General features: G+C 38.6%; 1 protein-coding gene across 1 annotated transcript in view; it reads right to left on the bottom strand.

The window, feature by feature from the left end:
* RALGAPA2 (Ral GTPase activating protein catalytic alpha subunit 2) overlaps positions 1–22,323 on the bottom strand; it is an 898,249-nt gene that overhangs the window by 79,904 nt on the left and 796,022 nt on the right.

Below are 22,323 nucleotides of genomic sequence, written 5' to 3'. Positions count from 1 at the left end.
GAGTTTTATTGGTGATCATTTGTTTTTATACTAGAATACCGGTCAGACACGTATAACAAATGTTGTCCAAAATAATCAAACATCTGAAACATAATTCTGCTGTTAAATTCTGTATATTTGGAAAGAAAAAATATTCCTGATGCTTAGCTACTAATGAACAAGGAAAGGATTTGTGACTTATGAAAATATTCTACCTAGAGTCTTGCCTGTTGATGGATAATATTGCTAACTGGACAACAGTATTAGATTTAATATATGGAAGGTTTTGTAAAAGAATGAAATTTGTCAAATCGCTGATATACAAACATTGAAGGGGAGAGGTAGTTATTAAGGTGCAGTAAAAGTTGGCCTTTTACAGCACCTTAGTTTACCATGGGAGTCACTAACCTGCAATTTCAGTAAAATAGGATAGTGTCTCCTGCAGTATATGAATAACCCAGTTTGTGACTGAGCTCACAAGCTGTGTTATTGAAACTGCCTGGAAGTATCGGGCCGTTAGCCAGGCCCAATGCATGTGAATAGTATCTTAAAGGAGCAGGATAGACACTGCCCCCTTCTCCTCAGGGCACCTGGATAAACTGCATATACATGTAACAGCTTATGAACTCCAAAGGGAAGCTCTCTTTGGCACAATGCAAGTGTTAGCAGTAAATTTGAGAGAATGAGATTATACTTCATATACCCTGGCTTTGGAGCGAGTTTCATTATTGTCACAGTATGTGCAAAAATAACCAATTGCCCCCAGACATAACCTTTCCACAAAGAGTTCCCCCCGTCTCCGGCCTACCTCTCTAAATTCCTGGTGTCTAATGGGTTCTAGGGCAGCAGTGATTCTGAGTGGCACCTGTCCCTGCTGGGTTCAAAATGGTATTGGCAATCTCTAGTGGAACTCTTACGGTACTACCGCTAAAGGTCAAGCAGTCATAAAAGAGCAAAAAGCTCTTACATGGCAGCTTGAGCCCTAAAGGTAGTATAGTGAGACTAGCCAGGGGTCGCCAGAGCCATTTTGAACCCCGCTCCAGAATGGCCAGTAAGGACAGGATCACTCCCACCCCAGAACCTGCTAGACACCAGGGACTTGGAAAGGTAGGCCTGGCGGTGAGGCCTATGGGAGGGTGGAGTCTATAGATAAGGGGATCTCTTCAGGAATGAATTGTGTTGAGCAGTCTTTGGGAAGGGGTATCTTTGGGGGAGGGAAAAAGAGTTTGATTATCTTTGGGAGGGGATGTCTTCTACGATAGGGAGAACAGTTTCCCCTGGCAGAGGCGTAGCGAGGGCAGCTGACACCTGGGGCGGTTCACCGCTGTGCCCCCCCCCAGGTGCAGCACGGCGCCCCCCCCCCTCGGAATGCGAACGCACCCCCCCGGAGCGCAGTCTTACAAAGGGGGGCGGGCGGGAGGACCGCTCCGCTCCGAGTGCAGTCGCTGGGAGCTGCGTCAGCTCCACTTGTCACCGCCCCCCCTTCCTACGCCACTGTCCCCTAGTCCCTTTAAAATGGTGCCCAGGAGCATCAAGCTGTGTGCTAGCAGCTTGATGCTCCCAAGCAAGAAAAATAATACAAGCTGTTTTATTTGATTTACATAATAATAAGGTGTTTGTATGCATTTACATACTTTACATTTCATTTCATTATTACATACCACTCAGTCACTTGAACTAATATGTGTTATTTATTTAATTAATTAAAAATTTACATTCCACTCTAGCCATAGTCTTCTAGGCAGAGTACAACAAACAGTGGCATAATAAGAACATCTAATACATAACAACTAAGCCATTAACATAAACTCAACCTAAACAAGATAGAAATACAGTTCATAATTAAAATATAAAGTAAATACAACTAAGTCCCCACCACAAAGACCCCTCTCAGTAAACATTAGTCTGCACTGTATGCCTGAGAAAACACAAATGTTTCAACAATTTCCTGAGCCCACTCAGCTCCTGCAATTCTCTAATACATGAAGGAAGCCAATTCCAAAACTGTGGCCCTGTGATGTAAAATATTGAGTGCTGGAAGTCCTCCAGCCTAACATCCTGATAATTGGGTACATCTAGAACAGGAGAAATCATGGAATATAACAATCTCTTCGGCTGATAAACACACACTTTGCCAATAAGAACAGTAGAAATCCTATCAAGCAACCCTTTGAAAATCAGGTACAGGATCTTGAATTGAATTCTATATTCCATAGGCAGCCAATTAATGTGCTCAAAGTTACTACACCCTCTAACACCCTTGCCACAGCATTTTGGGTGACTTGCAGCGCCCTGAGCTAACATTTCCTGATACCCAGGAGCACTGCAATAATCTAAGCTAGGGACAACCACACTCTGTACAACTGTACATAATGCATATTACTGCCATTCAATGTAGGTTAAGGCAGGGACAAATAACATGTGCTATTGCTGTAAAGCACTACACTAACTACCCCCCCTAAACATGTTATTACTGACAACATTGTTCACCGCGTTTGCCAAGTTATTAAAACAAATAATTGCACCATGTTTTACAAGATATGACAACACATTGCAAAGATATATGAAATATGTTAGAGAAAAATACTGGAAATGTTTTACTGAAGATGTGATGGTGCTTATAGTTTATTAATTAGAAAGGCAATTTGCATAATTTTATACAGTACCCACAAATAGAAACAGCTAAGCAATCTGAAAACAAGCTTGGCCTTTTAATTACAACTCTGAAACCTGGAAGCCCACAGCATTCAAATGTGTAATCAAAAACCAGTCACCAATAAACCTTACAAGCGTAACAAGCTGAAGCAACTTTCCAGCTGTCTTAATAGGACCCCTGCTTGTGGCAGCTTTTCATAGCGTAGAAAGCAATGCTTTTTCTTTTGTGTGCAGCTTCTGTTTTCTCAGAAGGTGAATCATGCATTTCCAATAACAGGATAATGTCTGAAACTAATTTACAATGACTTGGAAAACCTCACATATGACTTTGTGAATTAACACTTGAAGAAGCCAGTATGACATCTCATTCTCCTTGTCTAGGTATATAAATCTATATACTGTATGCTTTAAACCACAATTTTGCAGAGTGATATATTGTTTATGTTATGTAGAGATGCTTAGATATTCTACCTGTGACTTGAATACATGTAACTGCTAATTTGCCATTAGCAACCACAAATTATTAACAATTGTTAGAAATGTGAATCATTTCAGAATGTTTCTATGATAGCGATCAATATTTTTCCAAGACCATTGTTTTCATCAGATGCATTAATAACATCTGTAAAACGGCTTCTGATCAGCACAAAAATACTCCAACATGCAGGAAAATATTTTAAATCACATCTCATATTATCTCTCTCTTTACATATATAGGTATGTTTCCCAGGTCAAGAGACAGACATGGAATTCAGGAGAAAAGAGGAATATGAGGAATTTCAAGGAAGGCACTTGATAGCAATATAATTTCTCAACTTTTGTATTATAATGTAGAAGGAAACATTCCTGGTAGCACAACAGAGTGAGTGAATTTGCTGCTGTTGTTTCTAGGGACTGAACTCTTGATGACTCTTGTTAATGAATAGACTGCCAAACTTCCTAAGAGAACAGGCACACGCCTAGACCCTATTCTAAAGGGACTGACTGATGCCATTCACATCTCATTATGAGCATGCTTATTCTACACAGCACTTGGCTGTTGTCAGGGCTCTCTATTCCATACTGCCGCAGCAAGTCGTGGTCCTGTTAACAGCAGGATGTTAGGCCTGAGTGGCCGTCTGGCGAACAGGCACTCTGACACTAAGCTGGCACGTGCTGGCACAGCAGGAGCAGACTAAGGCGTGACAAATTACTGAAAGAGCTAAGCTAAACTTATGGCTGACAACCACCTGAGCCTTAAGACCTCTATGGGCTAGCCATCAAACTCTCAATTCATTGCTCACCCCTTTTAGTCTACAGACTGAGGGCCCAGTTTAAACAACCAGATTCACTATAAAGGCCTTTCATGCTATGCCTAATAATATCCTGCTGTTTAATTAAAGGCCTTGTGCGTCGAACACATAAGCATACAATGCAATGAACAATTGCTCACAAAAATATAGTTCACATGTATAGGGCTAACTAGTGCAGGGAAAGGAAAAAGGAAGGCAGGTTTGCTATATTCAGAAAGATCGTAACGAGCCAACACAAGAGAACTGCTGTATATGTAGGAGAAAGGCAACAAAACATAATGATGCGCTAGCTTAGTATAATAGCATTCACACCAAGTCAGTTTTAAAGAACAACAAACAAAGACTGGTATCAAACATCATACAGAAGGTTAATAAACTCTTTATGCTCATGGAAGAGATTTCTTTTTACAGTTGTTTTTCCCGAACTAGAAGGAAAAGAGAAAGTGAACATTAGCTCAGTTGTACAAGGAAATGTAACACAGTCCCTATACAGACATTTAGAACCAGAAATATCACATATGTCTTTAGATTATAGAAGCTGCATTCTTTTAGCTTATATATTCAAACTTAGTTTATTTGCTGGTTAACTACCTTCCACTTAGGACATCAAAGCAGATTACAAATACAAAATAGCAAGTTTAAGGAACTCATCAGGAGCAGAACCTTGTTCTTACATAAGACAATCTCTGAGAAATGGCTTGAATTAAATATTGTTCCTTGTTCAGTAGGAGCATCTGTCACTCACATAGACTTTATCCCTGTAAAACTGCCCAAACAGCTCTATTTCTCAACGGGGGCTAGGAGAATGGAGCAGATCGAAAGGGGTCATTTCAAGAACTTTTGTGCAGCTGCTACAACTAGTCAAAGGTATTCATTCAACTGTGTGCAATCAAAGGAATTCTTATTTAAAAAGCCTCCTTTTTCCATGTGCAACCATAAGCAGAATATAAAATACCCTTAACAAAGTACTCCATGAGCTGTCTGACTGCTTAAGCTATATCTTGTTTTGACTTCTTCAATGCACTCCCTCTTCAATGCTGGTGAGCATAGCTATTAATTCTTAAACGTTACACCGCCACCATTAATACACAGATTTTTATGTTTCTTCTTCAGACCTGACATATTGGAATATTCTCACTAAACACAGTTCAGAAATGCATCTTAGTAATGCTGAATAGCAGCAGATAACATCTTGTTTACTGCAACAGCAGCAGCAACAACAACAACAACAACAAAACAATCATAGACTGGGCACTTAAATATATACTGTTACATCTTTTATATTTATGAATTATAGGTTAGCTGAGCTATATACATAGCAAAAATAACAAAGGAAAGGGGAGGCATCATAGACTTGGACCAGAACCTGTACGACATTCTATTGCTTGCTTCTTTCTGTTAGGATGTGTGTAAGTGACTATGTCCGAGCAATTTATTACAATACTACATATTTTTCATCTTGCCTATCAGGTAGGAAACCATGAAGAGCATGGTTCATGGAACTCTTTCTATTCTGTGTGTGTGAGTGAGTGTGTGCATCCAGGTGAGTACATGTGTTTGTATCTGTGCTGCCTCTGTGTCTCTCTCTAACCTGGAGGGCAGAGAAGAAGGGCACTTTGAATAAAGCAATTCCTAATCATTCCGCTAATTTGGACAGAATAATAAAAAGATACCAAGCATGATAGTATATCTAACCATTAGATGTCACTATCAAAAGGATGAACTTTTACATTTTAACCACAGGGTGTCCCTGTATCAAAATAACAGCTATTGCCATGCCTGTCTACCACTTGAAGGCAATACACATAACAACCAACAGCAAAATACATGATTCTGACACTAGGTCTCACCATATACAGCAAACATTAAGAAAGCTATATAGTTCATTCCTTAGGTTTCACTGTAGAATTTACAAGAAAGAAAATGAAATACTTATCTGAATCATTAAGAGCCAGACTAGCAGAGTAGGACTAGGTGGTGGGGGAAACATGCAAAGCATTCCTCATGGAATACTTTCTAATTCCTCTGAGTGCATGTGCCTATGTGTCAGATATGTATGTGTATGTATTTTTCTTGGGGCAATGTCTACAAATGGGTTAGTTTTTTGCATATCACGATAACGAAACTTCACTTCTGTGCCAGAGGACTTGCAGTATGATCTCAGTCTCTCAAAATATACTGCTCACATTCACCATAGTAATTTTTTGTGTGCTAAAGAAAGCTTCCTTCAGGAGTTCATAAGATGTAACATGTATAGGCAATCTATCAAGTATGCTTGAAAATTCTTTTTAATCAAGCCCGTGGTTCCCAATACAATGGGAAATATTTTTGTATCTTTCTGCCATACTTTCTTGGCATTTATTGATCTTTTCTCTCTCCATCCAATTCACAGCATAATTGCTGAAAATGACACCTCTGTAATCAATACCATTCTGGTATATCTCTAAATTATCACTATGTCCAGTTTCCTTGCATTCGTTTTTTTTTTTATTGCTGGGAATGGGATGACCCAGGTGTGTGTTTCTGTATGCATATTAATACAACCCCTAGAAAATCAAGGTGTAATAACATATACAGTGTACCCAAAAACAAGCACTTAAGGCTCCCTTTTATAAAGCCACACTAGCAGCTGCCTTTGTAGTAATGCCAACACAGCCCATTCATTTTGAATGGGCTATGTCAGCATTACTGCACAGCTTTGTCAAAGGGGAACTAAGAAATATACAATGTGATCCACTTACACTTGCTGAAGCAGAGCACAGAGTGTTCCTCCTAATCCAGCACCTTATCTCTTATTGATCCTGACCCTGGCTAACCCCTCCCCTGGCTCCACAATTTCATTTCTGTTTTGTCTACAAATTAAGCCTTGATTAGAAGTAAGATCTTTATATACACATACACCCCAACATGAAGCTCTGGGTTTAGTATCTGACACTCCAGAGTTAAGACAACACCCACATTTTATTCGCAATAGCTTTTTAACATTTCTTTGGCTTCACTTGCATTGAAGAACAATTTTTTATATTTCAGAACAGGTGATTTTCTTCAGTTTTCTGCTATTGGGAGAACTGTTTCCTTTATCCATTGCTAATCTTTTACTGCCAAATTCGAGAAAAAACTGGAATGTTCTTTCTTTGAAAAAAATCTGTTTCTGGCATCACTATGTTAAAGATATTTTTCTATTATGGAATGGGACTATTTTAGAACTCGACCAATTCTATAAGTGGCTTAATAAGTGTGATGAGTATATTCAATTTGATATGACTTACCATACATCATTACTTTTTTGGATAGTAAGCTTTTGAAGGATCATGTGATGCCTAGAGCAGGAGCGGAAGCTGCCTGTTTGGCTCCTCTGTCTCCCCACCGAAAAAAAGTTGCATATCCAGCATATTTTTGCCAGATATGGGTTGATACTATACCTATTTTTTTGTTGCTCTTCCTGTTGGTTTTGGAGGGGTGAAGGTCTTGAAGATATTGTTTATGATAAGGAATTGAGACTGCACCAAAAAGATAACGAGAAGCAGTGGGGAGCAACTGCTAAGATGGCGGCTCAATTGGCCTGGCAGAGCCCTTCGGTCAGCTCTGTTTGGACTTTGGAAATTGTGACAGAGGTTCAGGCTGCAGTGGAAGCTGTGTTAGATGCGAAACTGCAACAATTACAATGGCAAAACGGAGGCCGCCCATGAGCATTTGGACAGTATAGATATGGAGTTAGATGTGCAGCAACTTCGAGTTGGAGCTTTAGAGGAAAAGGCAAAATGTACAATGCGTGATGTGGCTCTGCTTAACTGGAATGTAAATTGGACAATTTGGAGGGCAGTTTCAGACATAATAATTTGCGTCTGGTGGGACTTGCCGAATCTTTGAAAGATGCAGAGCTTGTGAAAACTCTTGAGTCCTGGCTCCCACAATCATTGGAGGATCCTATTAAAATAGAGTGAACCCGCAGGATGGGCTCTGGGAGTAGTGATGTTGCACCCGTGTGGTGGTCTTTCGGGTTTGACATTTTGTGCATAAACAAGCTATATTGTAGGCCCTGTGTCATGGGAAATGTTTGCTGACTGGAGTACTGTGTTTTCAGGACTATATAGCCAAACTATGATCTCAGCAAAAAGCTTTTGCTCCCTTATGCTCTGAGCTATTTGCTAAGAAGATTTCAAGTGCTTTACTTTATCCAGCGCAACACCAAATTACTTATGGTGGTCAGAGAAAACTTTCATTCAAAACCTCCCAGCTGGTGTGGGAACTTAGGCAGTTTCCTCTGAATTTTGTATTTATCAGCAGTCTTTGTTGTTTTGAACTCAATGATGTTGGACCTTTTATTCTAAGCAATTCTTTTATGTCTAGTTTTTACTTCTTTTGTAACATGCATTTTCTTTCAGACCAACAGGAAGGTGGCCTTTTATTTTAATCCTAGTTCTGGCATAATATTATTAGTCTGATGGGGATACGTAGCTTTTTATATACTGTTCTTGAGGTACATGAGGTTACAGCATTAAGGGGGGCTAGGCGGGGGGAGTTCATCTGATAGTTCCCATTTTGTACGGAACAGTAATTTGAGGGTCGAGGTTTGATTTAAGGGGTTTGGAATGGGATAGGTGTTTGGGGTGGGATAAAGGGAGCAGGAAGAAAATATGGAAATCTTGGATGACTATTTGATTGTTTGGTACCATATGTCAATATTTTGATTACTTCTTGAGCATATTTGAATGTTTTCATTGTTGGATATGTTTGTCATCAATAAAACTGATTTACCATAAAATTACTGTGTTTAAGAAAAGTACAGATCATAATGCATTTTGAAAGCTTTCATTCTATCAAGATGAAAAGCAGTTTACGTTATATACAATTTCTATGTTATTATAGGATTTGTTCTACTAAAAATGGATTTCAAAATAAAGCTGTTAAGTACCCCATTTCTACAGCTTGGTTATCCTTCTAATTTAATAAAGTTAGCATGTATAATGGCCACATTTTTTCATCATGAATATTTGTTAGCACCTAAAAAAGTTTATCTAATTCTAGCAAGTCAGAAACTATTACTTTTTTTTTTTATTCATTATTCACAGTTCTCATCAAAATGAATTGGATCATAAATGGCAGGTTATTTGCATGTATTAATATTTCACAGAGAAAATAATTAGGATATGTTATACAAGAGACCAGAATCTAAAAGAAATGTTATGTTTACTAAAGATATAAAGATGTCTGATCTACAGTCTACTATATCTATTTATGGTAGTGCTCTTCACTAAGTTGGGACCACTTTGGATCCAAATGAGCTGAAGGAGAGCCACCAAATATCATCCCATGCAAGGCCTCAACACTGATGATCAGTGTGTGTCAATGACATCCACCACCCCAGCCTGCCTTCAAATTTTTTATTGTTTATCCTCAAGGAGGTGGGCATTTCCAAATACATTCTCTTCATCTATTGAGAAATGCCTTGTCCTTCAAGCATCTCAAACAACCACCCAGCACTCAATAACTTCAATTCCATTCACATTAGAGCAAAGGATTAATATTACTATAATTTCTTTGTATATAGGACCTCAGCAATAGTTTACTTCACAAGAGCTAAATATAAGCTCTCGGCTCACTCAAGTCTCCATTGGTCCAATTTTTCTTTAATCAAACATATTTGTTAAATATTTTCTCTATATTTAAAATGTCAGTCTAATTCGACAAATTATGATAAATGCTTGTTGTTCATAGGACCATTCACTGACATGCAGCATGTTTCGCAAATAGCTGTGTTAGGGTTTGGTCCACCAAACATGTCTCATAATCAATCTTGACTCTATATATGTACGTCAAAATTGAGTCAAGATTGATTATGAGACGTGTTTGGTGGACCGAACCCTGATGCAGCTATTTGTGAAACATGCCATGTGTTGGCAAACGGTCCTGTGAACAATCAGCATTTAAATCTAAGGTACATTCATTAATTTGTCGAATTGGACTGAATTTTTAAATATATAGAAAAAATATTTAACAAGTATTTTGATTAAAGAAAAATTAGACCAATAAAGACATATATAAAAAGAAATTAAAGTAATATTAATCCTTTGCTCTAATGTGAATGAGACTGAAGATATTGAGCACTGGGTATTTGTTTGATATATTGGAGATTCACCCCCACTTCATGAGTTATTGCAAGTAGTGGCATATAATTTGGATTTGTCCTTCAAGCATGCAGCTCTTTCTCTCCTCTACTTCCCCCATTCTGTTGTGAGCTTGGGTAAAGAGGCAAAAACTAACAAAAAAAAAAAAAAACAGGCCTTGCACTGAAGAACGCTGATCTATGGCCATTTTTAGTGTGGCCATTGCTCTTTGTGTGATATTATGGTACAGACTGAAGAGTTTTATAATCATTTGCATGGTAGATGTTATAGATCAATACATTTTGGTGGCAACTCTATAAAATGCACCAAGATTTAGGTGCCCAAATGCCAAAATGTAGTGCCAATTCTATAACTATCTTCAGTCGAGAACACAAAAGCCTATAATGATTTCCAACAACAATGGAAATCTCAACACCTACACACCCCAACTACACTTTAGATACATTAGCATATCGACTACCAAAAGATATAAAATTCAGGATTGAAGAAGCCAACTGTAATGAAGTCCCATGATCGGATCACTACAAGCTAACCTTGACCCTTAGATATAAAAAGAATACAACCAAAGTTAAGGAACCAAATTGGAGAAGACTATAATAACATAAAAAAATTATACAGAGTCATCAACAGCCTGCTAGACACCTCCTCATTGACCAACAAAAACTCATCATCAGCAGAAGAAATAGCCTCTTAATTTGAGAATAAAACAGTTGATATGAGAAAAGGACTCACAGCCAGTGGAAAAGACATAGGCAGCTTCTTTGCTGAAACCAATAGCCAGAAAGAAGAAATAGCCACTTACAGACTCTCAACCACATTTGAAAAACCCGTCTGTAAACTTGTCCATACCATGCTGCTAGAATATGCTTCAGCCTACTGCATTATGGACATATGCCCAAACAATGTTCTGAAAAAAGCTCCCTCCTCCTTTGTAACACATCTCATGTTCTTAACTCAATTCGTGCTAGCGAAAGGCCTATATCCAAAAGACAAAGGCAACATAATGCTGACACCCATCCTGAAGAACACAAAGATCAGCAAGACAGATGTCAAGAACTATAGACCAGTGGCATCAATACCTCTCATAGCCAAAACCATGCATAAGAACATAAGAGTAGCCATACTGGGTCAGACCAATGGTCCATCTAGCCCAGTATCCTGTTTCAACAGTGGCCAAGTCAGATCACAAGTACCTGTCAGAAACCCAAATTGTGGCAACATTCCATGCTACAAATCCCAAGACAAACAGTTGCTTCCCCATGTCTGTTTCTTAGCAGACTATGGACTTTTCCTCTAGGAACTTGTCCAAACCTTTTTTAAACCCAGATACGCTAACTGCACATCCGCCGGCAAAGAATTCCATAGCTTAACTATCTGTTAAGTGAAAAAATATTTCCTCCTATTTGTTTTAAAAGCATTTCCATGTAACTTCGAGTGTCCCCTAGTCTTTGTACCTTTGAAATGAGTAAAAAATCGATTTACTTCTACACCACTCAGGATTTTGTAGATCTCAATCATATCTCCCCTCATCCGTCTCTTTACCAAGCTGAAGAGATCTAACCTTTTTAGCCTTTCCTCATACGAGTTCCATCACCTTTATCATTTTGGTCGCTGTTCTTTAAACCTTCTCTAATTCCACTATACCTTTTTTAAGATACGGCGACCAGAACTGAACACTATACTCAAGGCGGGGTTGCACCATGGAGCGATACAGAGGCATTATAGTATTTTAGGTCTTATTCACCATCCTTTTCCTAATAATTCCTAGCATCCTGTTTGCTTTTTTGGCCACCGCCGAACATTAAGCAGTTGCATAACAATTAATGGAATACCTGACCAAGTTCTCGCTAGTTCGTAAGTCACCGTCCGGATTTAGACCTCAATGCCGCATAGACTCTGAAATGAGGGGATATAGGATAAAGGTGTAAAGGGAACAGACTCAGAAGTAACTTGAAATACTTCTTCATGGAAAGGGTGGTGAATTCATGGAACGGTCTTCCCAGTGGAAGTGGTGGAGACAAAAACAGTATCTGAATTCATGAGAGCTTGGGACAAGTACATAGGATCTCTAAGGGAATGACAGGGAGAGTAGATGGCATGGATGGGCAGACTGGATAGGCCATATGGCAGTGGTTCCCAAACCTGCTCCTGGAGGCACCCTGGCCGGTCAGGTTTTCAGGATATCCACAATGAATATTCATGAGAGAAATTTGCATGCACTGCCTCCACTTCATGCAAATCTCTCTCATGAATATTCATTGTGGCTAACCCGAAAACCTGACTGGCCAGGGTGCCTTCAGGATCAGATTTGGGAACCACTGCCATATGGTCTTTATCTGCCTACATTTTTCTATGTTTTTCCTATAAAAATATTTGTGCAACAGAATGAAGACAAAGGAAAGATGATACTTATTTACTGGATTATCAGTGTAAATTCTATTCTACCACTCAAGCATTATGCTTCTTCATCACACTACCACATTATTCTCTACAAGCTGAAGAAGCATGTTGAAGAAACACGCACCATCAATATAATCTTTTAGCATATGTACCAATACTTTAAAGAACATTCAGAATGCAAAGAAAGGGACACAAGTTTCTGCAAAATTATGTTAGTAGTTTTGATAACTAAATCCAACTGCTTGTCCACCCAATCAAAGAGTTTAACCAGAATATTCCATTTGATTCCAGAAACCTCTCTAGTTTCTGGTTTAGAAGCGACCACACCTCGAATATTGGGTTCAATTCTTGTCAACGCATCTCAAAAAAGATATAGTGGAATTAGAAAAGGTACAGAGAAGGGCGACGAAAATGATAAAGGGGATGGGATGACGTCCCTACGATGAAAGGCTGAAGTGGCTAGGGCTCTTCAGCTTGGAGAAAAGAAAGCTGAGGGGAGATATGATAGAGGTCTATAAAATAATGAGTGGAGTGGAATGGGTAGATGTGAATCGCTTGTTCACTCTTTCCAAAAAATACTAGGACTAGGGGCACACAATGAAGCTACAAAGTAGTAAATTTAATACAAATTGGAGAAAATATTTCTTCACTCAATGTGTAATTAAACTCTGGAATTTGTTGCCAGAGAATGTAGTAAAAACAGTTAGCTTAGCGGGGTTTAAAAGAAGTTTGGATAGCTTCCTAAAGGTAAAGTCCATAGACCATTATTAAAATGGACTTGGGGAAAATCCACTGCTCTTTTCTAGGATAAGCAGCATAAAATGTATTGTATTGTTTTGGGTTCTTGCCAGGTACTTGTGACCTGGATTGGCCACTGTTGGAAACTGGGCTTGATGGACCTTCGGTCTGTCCCAGTACGGCAATACTTATGCACTTATGTACTACCACTGAGGTAAGACTAACTGGCCTATAGTTCCTAACCTCCTCCTTACTACTGCTTTTGTGGAGAGAGACCACATCTGTCCTTCTCCAGTCCTCCGGGACCACTCCTGACTCTAGAGAAGCATTGAAAAGGTCAGACAGTGGTTGAAATTACTATTGAGACTTCCTTGTTCTTGTGTTATATTTTTCAGAATAAATCTTATGTGTTTTGAACCCAGATAACATAGAATTTATAGTGGCTAGGGAAGAGAAAAGGGTCTAAGTAACTGTTCCACAATCCTCTAACATCAGCTAGGATAAGTATATCAGCTACAGAATGTGTCTGATAATTTTTGAGTAATTTTCCTTAAGTTTATACCGTGTAATCTTGCGGCCAAATATTAAGTAGAATTATTTCCTGATTGTAATGTGATATGGTTTTATACGGAACTTCTGATTAACACAATGATGTAATTGAGACACTAATATTGAAACTGATGATAAATAAAAAATTTAAAAAACCCAAAACAACAGATCAGAGAGCAGAGCTGCCAGAACCTCCCTATGTTCCTTCAGTAGCCAGATGTATCCCATCTGGCCCCATCCCTTTGTCTACCTTTTGTTTAACTAGCTCCTCACAAATACAGTCTTCTGAAATTTGGTCAAGCTCTACCATACTTCTTTTCTTATTAGCGTTTGTCTTGTGGTCCACTCCTACTCCCGGCTCTTCATCTGTTAACAAAGAACAGAAATATTTGTTGAGCAATTCTGCTTTATCCTAATCAGCTTCTACATATTGTTCCTCTTCACCTTTGAACCTCACAATGCCACTTTTGCCCTTCCTCCTATCACTTATACATCTAAAGAATGTCTTGTTGCTAAATTTTACCTGATTGGCTATTTCTTATTCCATTTGCAATTTTCCTTGCCTTGTCTACTTTACCAGCTGCGTTTAGCTTTTCCAGGTATAGTAGCCTGTTCTATTCTTTCTGTGATGCTCTGTAATTTATGAAGGCTAACTTCTTTTCCTAATTTCCTTTCTTCTCTCCCCGCCCCTTTGCCTTCTTCTTTTTTCTGTTTCTTTCCTTTGACCATTGCAGTTCTTTTCCATTTTCTTTTATAATGTTATGTATATTTAGTTTTATGAATCGCTTTGATGGCATTAGCCCTTTAGCGGTATATCAAAAATAAAGAAATCCGAAACCTTCTCTTACCTTCTTAACTACTACTTTTGAGAACCAAAGTGGCATTCCTTTCCTGTAACTTTTATTTATTTTCCTAACAAAAAGGTTTTGCTGCCTCTAAAATATCTTCTTTCAGTTTTGACCACTATTTTTCTAGTTCCCCAAGCTGTTCTCATCCAGCTAGCAGCTTTTAGGTATTCCCCCATTTTGGCAAAATTAGGTTTTTTAAAGTCTAATAACCATTGTAAATTGCTTTCAAAACTAGATACTGATCGAGATAAAATTCTCTGCATTCCGATTTTGAAAGGTGTTGCATTTTGCTGATTGCTCTTTACTCTCTCACTGATTTTTTTCTGTGGAAGGAAATATAGATTGAAGCTTGATTTAAAATGACAGAAATGTATCATTTATATCTTCTGTATGTTGTGAAAATGATGAGGCTATTGTGTGATGATGAAGCTCCCACCTCAGGCTCCCAGATCCCTCTTTCACTCAGGGTGAGCTGGTTCTCCATATGCAGATTTTATGCAAATTAATCTACTACCCTTTTCTGCTCAGGGTGACCTGCTTCTCAAAAGGCAAACATAGTCAGCATAGTCAGGTCTCACCAATCAGGCTATTTTCAAACACATCTTTATTCCAGCCTCTGGGGCACACTTCTTTTAGCTTAAAACACTTTCACAAGCTTAAACCGTTCTTCCAGCTTAACCATTTCTTCTTTTAGCTTAAAACACTTTCCCAAGCTTAAACAGTTCTTCCAGCTTAAACATTTCATTTCTTTCTACTCAGTGCAATCTTCCCATTTAAACATTTCTTCTTGCACAGTTCAATATCCATGGATTTCTTCCCCCTGAGCCCTCTCACACAGGCATTTGGGCTCAGTACTAACTCAGTCCCTGGACACACAGTCCCTCCTTGTAGCACCCAGCTCTAGACACACAGTCTCTTCCTCTGGGACACACCGTACCTCTTCACTGTTCTAGACACAGTCTTTTCATCTGGGACACACAGTACCTCTTCACTGTTCTAGACACAGCCTTTTCACTACCAGGCCATAGGGCTCAGCCAGTACTTCTCCTGGGGATCCCTCTGCTTCAGTTACCAGCCCTCTTCCTCAGCTGCCAGCTCTCTTCTCTCCCTCACAACTCAGGTGGAGTATAAGTGGTTAATAGCCAAACAGGACCCAGCCCATAACCTGCTGCACCTGTTTCCCCCTCCAGGACTCTCCCCGGTCCTAGCGACCTCCAGCTATACCTCCCCTTACTGGCTCCCTTCAGCAACTCACCCCAGCCCTTCTCCCTGGACATTTTAGGGCAACAGCCCCCTCTATGGGCCCAACCAGGGTAGGACAGCCTCTTCCTTATCACAATGTGTACATTTTATTAGCTAGCTTTCTAAAACTAGGATTTGTATTCAATTTGCACATTTCCCATTCATTGACTATTCTAGGAAGAGGAATCTTCTAAAAGAAAAAAAAAAAGGGTTATTGCATTTCTTAAGACTAGAAAACTAACAGACTGTTCAATCTTGTTTCAAGCAATCAAACTAATTGCTACATAAGATATGGATTACCTAAAATGTTTTGCTACAAAAATTAGCTGTCTAGAATATTATAGTTTTCTGCTCCTATTTTAAAATATTATGATAAACCAGAAAAGAAATTATTTTTGCTTATTATATCATCAATGTGCTCTGGAAAGGGCACTGAAATACAGTTACCACTATTTCTTGCTCAAAGATCATACTAAGTAACAACGAATGCGGACAGATCACTCCCATGGACACCTGAATGTGGAGTCCCCCAGGGATCCCCCCCTCTCACTAACCTTATTCAACCTAATGATGATACCTTTAGCCAAACTTTTAGCCAATGAAAACCTCAACCCCTACATATATGCAGATGACGTCACAATTTACATCCCGTTCAAACATGATCTAAATTAAATCACCAACGAGATCAACCAAAGCCTCCAAATAATGCACACCTGGGCAGATGCATTCCAACTAAAACTTAATGCAGAAAAAACACAATGTCTTGTACTTACCTCACAATATAACACAAAAAACGTCTCCACTATAACCACACCATACTGTTCTCTTCCTGTATCACAAAACTTGAAAATTCTTGGAGTCACCATTGATCGAAACCTCACTCTTGATGCCCATGTGAAAAACACTACGAAAAAGATGTTCTACTCCATGTGGAAACTCAAAAGAGTAAAACCTTTCTTCCCGAGATACATCTTCCGTACGCTGGTACAGTCAATGGTAATAAGTCATCTGGACTACTGCAACACACTGTACGCTGGCTGCAAAGAACAGACTATCAAAAAACCCCAAACTGCCTAGAATACTGCCGCCAGACTCATATTTGGAAAAACTAAATATGAAAGTGCAAAACCCTTAAGAGAGAAACTTCACTGGCTCCCACTTAAGGAACGCATTGCATTCAAGATCTGCACGATTGTACACAAAATCATTTACGCAGACGCCCCAACCTACATGCTAAACCTCGTGGACCTACCTCCCAGAAACGCCACAAGATCATCTCGCAAATTTCTCAACCTGCACTTCCCCAGCTGTAAAGGACTAAAATACAAACAGATGCATGCCACCACCTTCTCTTATATGAGCACGCAGTTATGGAATGCATTACCCACAGACCTGAGAACAATCAACGAAACAACTATCTTTCGCAAATCTCTGAAGGCAGAAAGATTAAGAGGGGCATTTTCAATAAAATGTCTAAATCTGATTTTGGATGTTTTGCTAGAAATGTCCAAAAATTGATTGATGAACATAGTCATTTTTGAACCTGAAAAACATCTATTTTTTTGTTTGAAAATTGCCTTTTTCCTAGACATTTTAGTCACTTATTCATAATTGAAACATGTCTAGCCAAAAACGTCTTAATTTTGGTCCTAGACGTTTTAATTTCATTCCATTAGTGCAGAAAAACGTCTTATCTTTTGGTGCCGCCAATGTCCCGCCCAAAACACACTCCCAACATTCCCTCTTGAAATCTGGACAAACTAAGGAGCAAATCATCTAAAACTGGGGTGTCAAAAATCACAAGTTGGTTGTTTTTAAAAGAAAACATCCTTCTGCCATCTTATGACTTTTTTTTATGCTTTTTTGTTTTGAACATGAGCCCCTAAATCTCCTGATAAATAAAATCAACAATGGTAGTAACCAGCCATTATTAAAACATAATTTTTTCTGATAATAATAATTAGGCTTCCCTTCTTGCTGATGATGACATCTTTTCCTCAGTGCTGGTTGAGACACCTTGCCAAGGTGGACACACTTAAAATCCCCCAATCCCTTTTCTCGTTTCCCTCTATGATACACTTCAACCTGATGAGCAAACTGATCATTTCCATTCCATCCTCTCCTCCGTTGTTGACCAGATTGCCCTGCCGAACCTTCCAAATGCCCGCTGCCAGGTCGTAGTAAACCATGGTTTCACAGCAGATTGTGGCTTCTAAAAAGACAAATGGGAATGCATTTGGAAAAAGACACGTGTTGCCTCAGATCTCTTTTTCTATAAGCTAAAAAGACTATAACTTTTACCTTCTCAAGGCCAAGGCCCACTATTTTGAAAATTGTATCAAGAAAGCCCCAAATGTGACTAAAGAATTCGCCATCTTTCAAAGTTTGACATCACCTCCCACTGAGTTGCAAGGTTCCTCTCTCGTCTCTTCTGCTGAATGTCTCTCTCAATACTTCTCTGATAAAGTCCAGACATTGCTTAACACACTCTCACCTTCTGGTTCTGTTTTACAGCCTCCCTTTGTCTCCTCCATTCAGTCAGGTCTCACTGGCTCTTCTTCCTGGGCCTCTTTTGAACTACAAACTCTCTATTCTCTTTCATTAGCCCTCTCGGGTACTAGGCCTACCTACTGTGCTCTAGATCCTTTTCCATCCTCTTGGCTGAAGACACAAGAAATCAATCTTTTCCAGTTTATTCTCTCTTTAGTTAATAAAAGCCTCTCCTCTGGCCAGGTCCCACAGCAGTGGAAATCTACCGTTGTTAGACCTTTCCTAAAGAAACCCACACTGGACCCCCAAATTCCTGCCCATTATCAACCAGTTTCTAACCTTTGTTTCCTATCCAAAGTCTTAGAAAAAAAATAGTGTTCTTACAATCGTCTTCCTTTGCTGAAAAAACACTTGCCCTACACCCCTGGCAGTCAGGCTTTAGGGCTCACTTCAGCACTGAAACCATCATCACTGCTGTTCTCAATGAAATTCATACTCACCTACACAAACATAATGTTGCTCTAGCCATCTCTTTTGACCTTTCAGCTGCTTTTGATCTAGTGAACCACTCTCTGTTACTATCCCATCTCTCATTACTTGGCCTCACTGGATCTGTTCTGACCTGGATTTCCTCATTTCTTTCTCATCGCTCTTATACAGTCGTCACTGCTACATCAAGATCCTCCTCCCGCCTTCTGTTTTGCAGGGTTCTACAGGGCTGTGTCCTCTCACCTCTGCTCTTTAACCTGTTTCTAAGCCTTTTGACAATTCTAATCCAATGTACTGGTGTTTCATTTCTACGCCAATGACATTTTATTGTTGTTTCCCACTAACCCATATAATCCCTCACTCCTGTCACTTCATTACTGTTTGGAACTCATCTAGGATGACTTGCTGACCACAGACTTGTACTCAACAAAGACAAAACCCTAGCTTGCTAGTTCACTGGGGGTCTTTTTGCTCCATCTGGTCCTCTCAACCTCCTTGGTTCTTCCATTCAACCAGTAAATTTGTTCTGCTACCTAGGAATAATTTTCAACTCATGTCTTACTTTTGTGCCCCAAGTTGTCAATATTTGCAAAGTAGAGTTCTTTGTCCTTTGTCAATTTCATACTGTCTGTTGTTACTTCAGCCCCACCATTTTCCATTTTCTGATCCTTGCCCTCCTAACTACCAGATAGGATTACTGTAATATTGTTTACCTTGGCAGTACTCAGACTACCATTAAATGATTGCAATCCCTCAGAACACAGCTATCCGCTTACTATGCCATGCTCACTACCGTGATAATGCTTCCCTCCCCTTTTTCTACAATATCACTGGCTTCCCATCAACCAGCTCATCATTTTCAAATTGCTAACACTCACCTTCAAGTCCAATAGGCTTGGCCTTCCACAATATTTTTCTATCCTCACTATCCCATATTCTCATGCCCATATTCTCTGCTCACTGAAAGACCTTTCGTCTGGTCTTACCTGCCCCTAAGATTGCTCAATTTGAGTCTACTAGACATCATGCATTCTCTTTCGAGGCACCCTCTCACTGGAATTCACTCCCTTTACACATCCATGTAGAACTGTCTTATAAGAGCTTTAAAGCAGAACTAAAGGCCTGGCTTTTCACCCAGATCTTTTGGCGCAACATGGTGTATAGCTGCTCTGGATTAGATTCTGTTTCTCCATTTCCCTCCCCACACTGCCCTTCCCCCTTCTCCTTTTCTGCTTGCCTACCCTAGCTCTTTCATCTTGCCCTTCCCATCTCTCCATCTCCCCACCCTTCCTTTCTTTCTCATGTATGACTAACTCTTTGTATGCCTATTATCCTTTCCTATCAAATACTATAGTCCATTTAAATTTTTTTTGAAGATTTTGGACCGACATAAGCCACCAAGTTAAACCATCTAGTTAAACTGCCAATTAGGCTTAGCATTGGCAGTATATCAAATTTCAATAAACTAAACTATATTTAAAAACAGTAGAACCAAACCAAGAGCCAAAAACTTTGGGATGAACTTCTATTAAGAATTAAGTCAGCACACAAAATAAGTAAATATGGCCCAGGCAGCGCAGAACAGCATTAAACCACTGTACCCTCATTCATATATTTGAATAAATCATTAAAATAGAAAACAATTGTGCATATGCACACATGAATTATTTTATGTTATGTTTTTAAAGTTTAGTTTAGTTTGTACATGTCTTTGTACCAATCCTTTCTGTTTTTATTAACTCATTTAAGTATATGAGCAACAATGCTGTGGTTTAATGCTGTTTTATACTGCCTTAGTTCTGTTTTTATCAATTTTTTGTAAATTTTATGCGAAGTAGCCCCGATGCAAGCTTAAGCATTAAAACTTGGCCAAAGTCAGGTTCTCTTTTACACTATTTTAATAAAAGGTTATCACCTGTATTTTTTTAATTAACACAATTTACACAAGTATACACTTGCTCAAGAAACTCTTACAGATCTGAGAAAATAAATTAATATCTACAATAAAAAGGATGAATTTTTACATAAAACTATATCAACCTCAAACTTGTAAAATTAGACCACAAGTCAAACAGGGGTGGACTAAACAACACTGGAGATATCTAAAAGGAAAACAGAATTAAACAAAAATACTTAGCTGGCACCTTCCTGATTAACCATTACTACTAATCACTTATGTCGCCTACACAGATGGTAAAACAGACAATTTATTTAAATCAATAAAGAAATGTAATTATTCTGGGTCAAAGAACATATATCTTGATCCTAAGTAATTTATCAAACATTTGCAAAGATAACGAAAGAAAAATGTAGCACCCAATGCCAAGACTTCTTGGTGCATAGAAAGAAATAACTTTCTCCTTTCCTGTGTAGGACACACAACATCTGGACAAATCCATAGTCTCTGTCCTATAAACAAAGAAAAAGAAAACAAAACAACACCCAAGCAGTCACTGTGAAGTACAAAACAAGTATTTATTCAAACAAGTCCAAATGTGGCCACGTTTCGCCAATAAGGCTGCATCAGGGGTAAACATAAACAACTGGTAAAAAACAAACAAACATAAATATAAAATTGCAAAATCAGAAATGGACAAATGAAACTGAATTAAGCACACAAATCTTCATAAACAGTAATAACAAGTATATAAAAAATCCAACGATTTTAAAATAATTATCAAATGAATAAATCTTAATTAAAATAAATAATTAAATCAACATTCATATGTATAACATATTACGAAATTAAAAGAATCAAACCAACATATGTACAAAGAAATATAAGCAATAAAAGAGATAACATTGTTCTGATATACGAAGTACGTACCTAACCAGGGTTTCACAGGCTTTGTCCTGGTAGTGACACTAAATATCCAAAATGACCTCAGGAGATGCATACAGATAACCACTCAGAACTCTGTGTGCTTTCAATTGAAAAAAAAGCAAATTACAAAGCTCTAAACTGGACAAAAATAGTTTTAAAAAACGGTTAAGAGAAAAGTAAAAACTTACTTGAATGCAGCTTCTTACCAATGGAGGGCAGAGCAACAGCTTCACCTATCTGTGTAGAAATCCTCCATCTTGAATCCCACCCATTATTTATACTTGTAAGTAACTACTATTACAGTTTCAAGAAAACATAGCATCCACAAATGGGGGAAATAAAAGCTGGAGTCAAGCACAATACGTGTCCTTAAACTTAAAGTCTCATTTTAATACCTTCATGTCAAAATGCTAAAAATCGGCATTTTTTTGGTCAAATATAAAATCCAAAAATAACGAAAGATTCTTGTTCTATAAATCATGCCCTCCTCAAATATGTAATTTTCATAAATTTTTGCTACAAAATAAGCTAAAAAAAACAAAAACGCTATGCGTTCCAATGATGTTGTCAGGTGTAAATGGAACAAGAAAACCTTAAAGGCATACACCACTTCAAAACCTAATGTAAAAAAATGTATGTTTGAAAATAGAACACTAAAACACATATAATACTGATAAAACAGGTTGAAA

This window comes from Microcaecilia unicolor, chromosome 3 (genome assembly GCF_901765095.1).
Source record: "Microcaecilia unicolor chromosome 3, aMicUni1.1, whole genome shotgun sequence".
Taxonomy (NCBI): domain Eukaryota; kingdom Metazoa; phylum Chordata; class Amphibia; order Gymnophiona; family Siphonopidae; genus Microcaecilia; species Microcaecilia unicolor.
The sequence above is the reverse complement of the archived record's forward strand: the minus strand, read 5'-3'. Positions and strand labels throughout refer to the sequence as shown.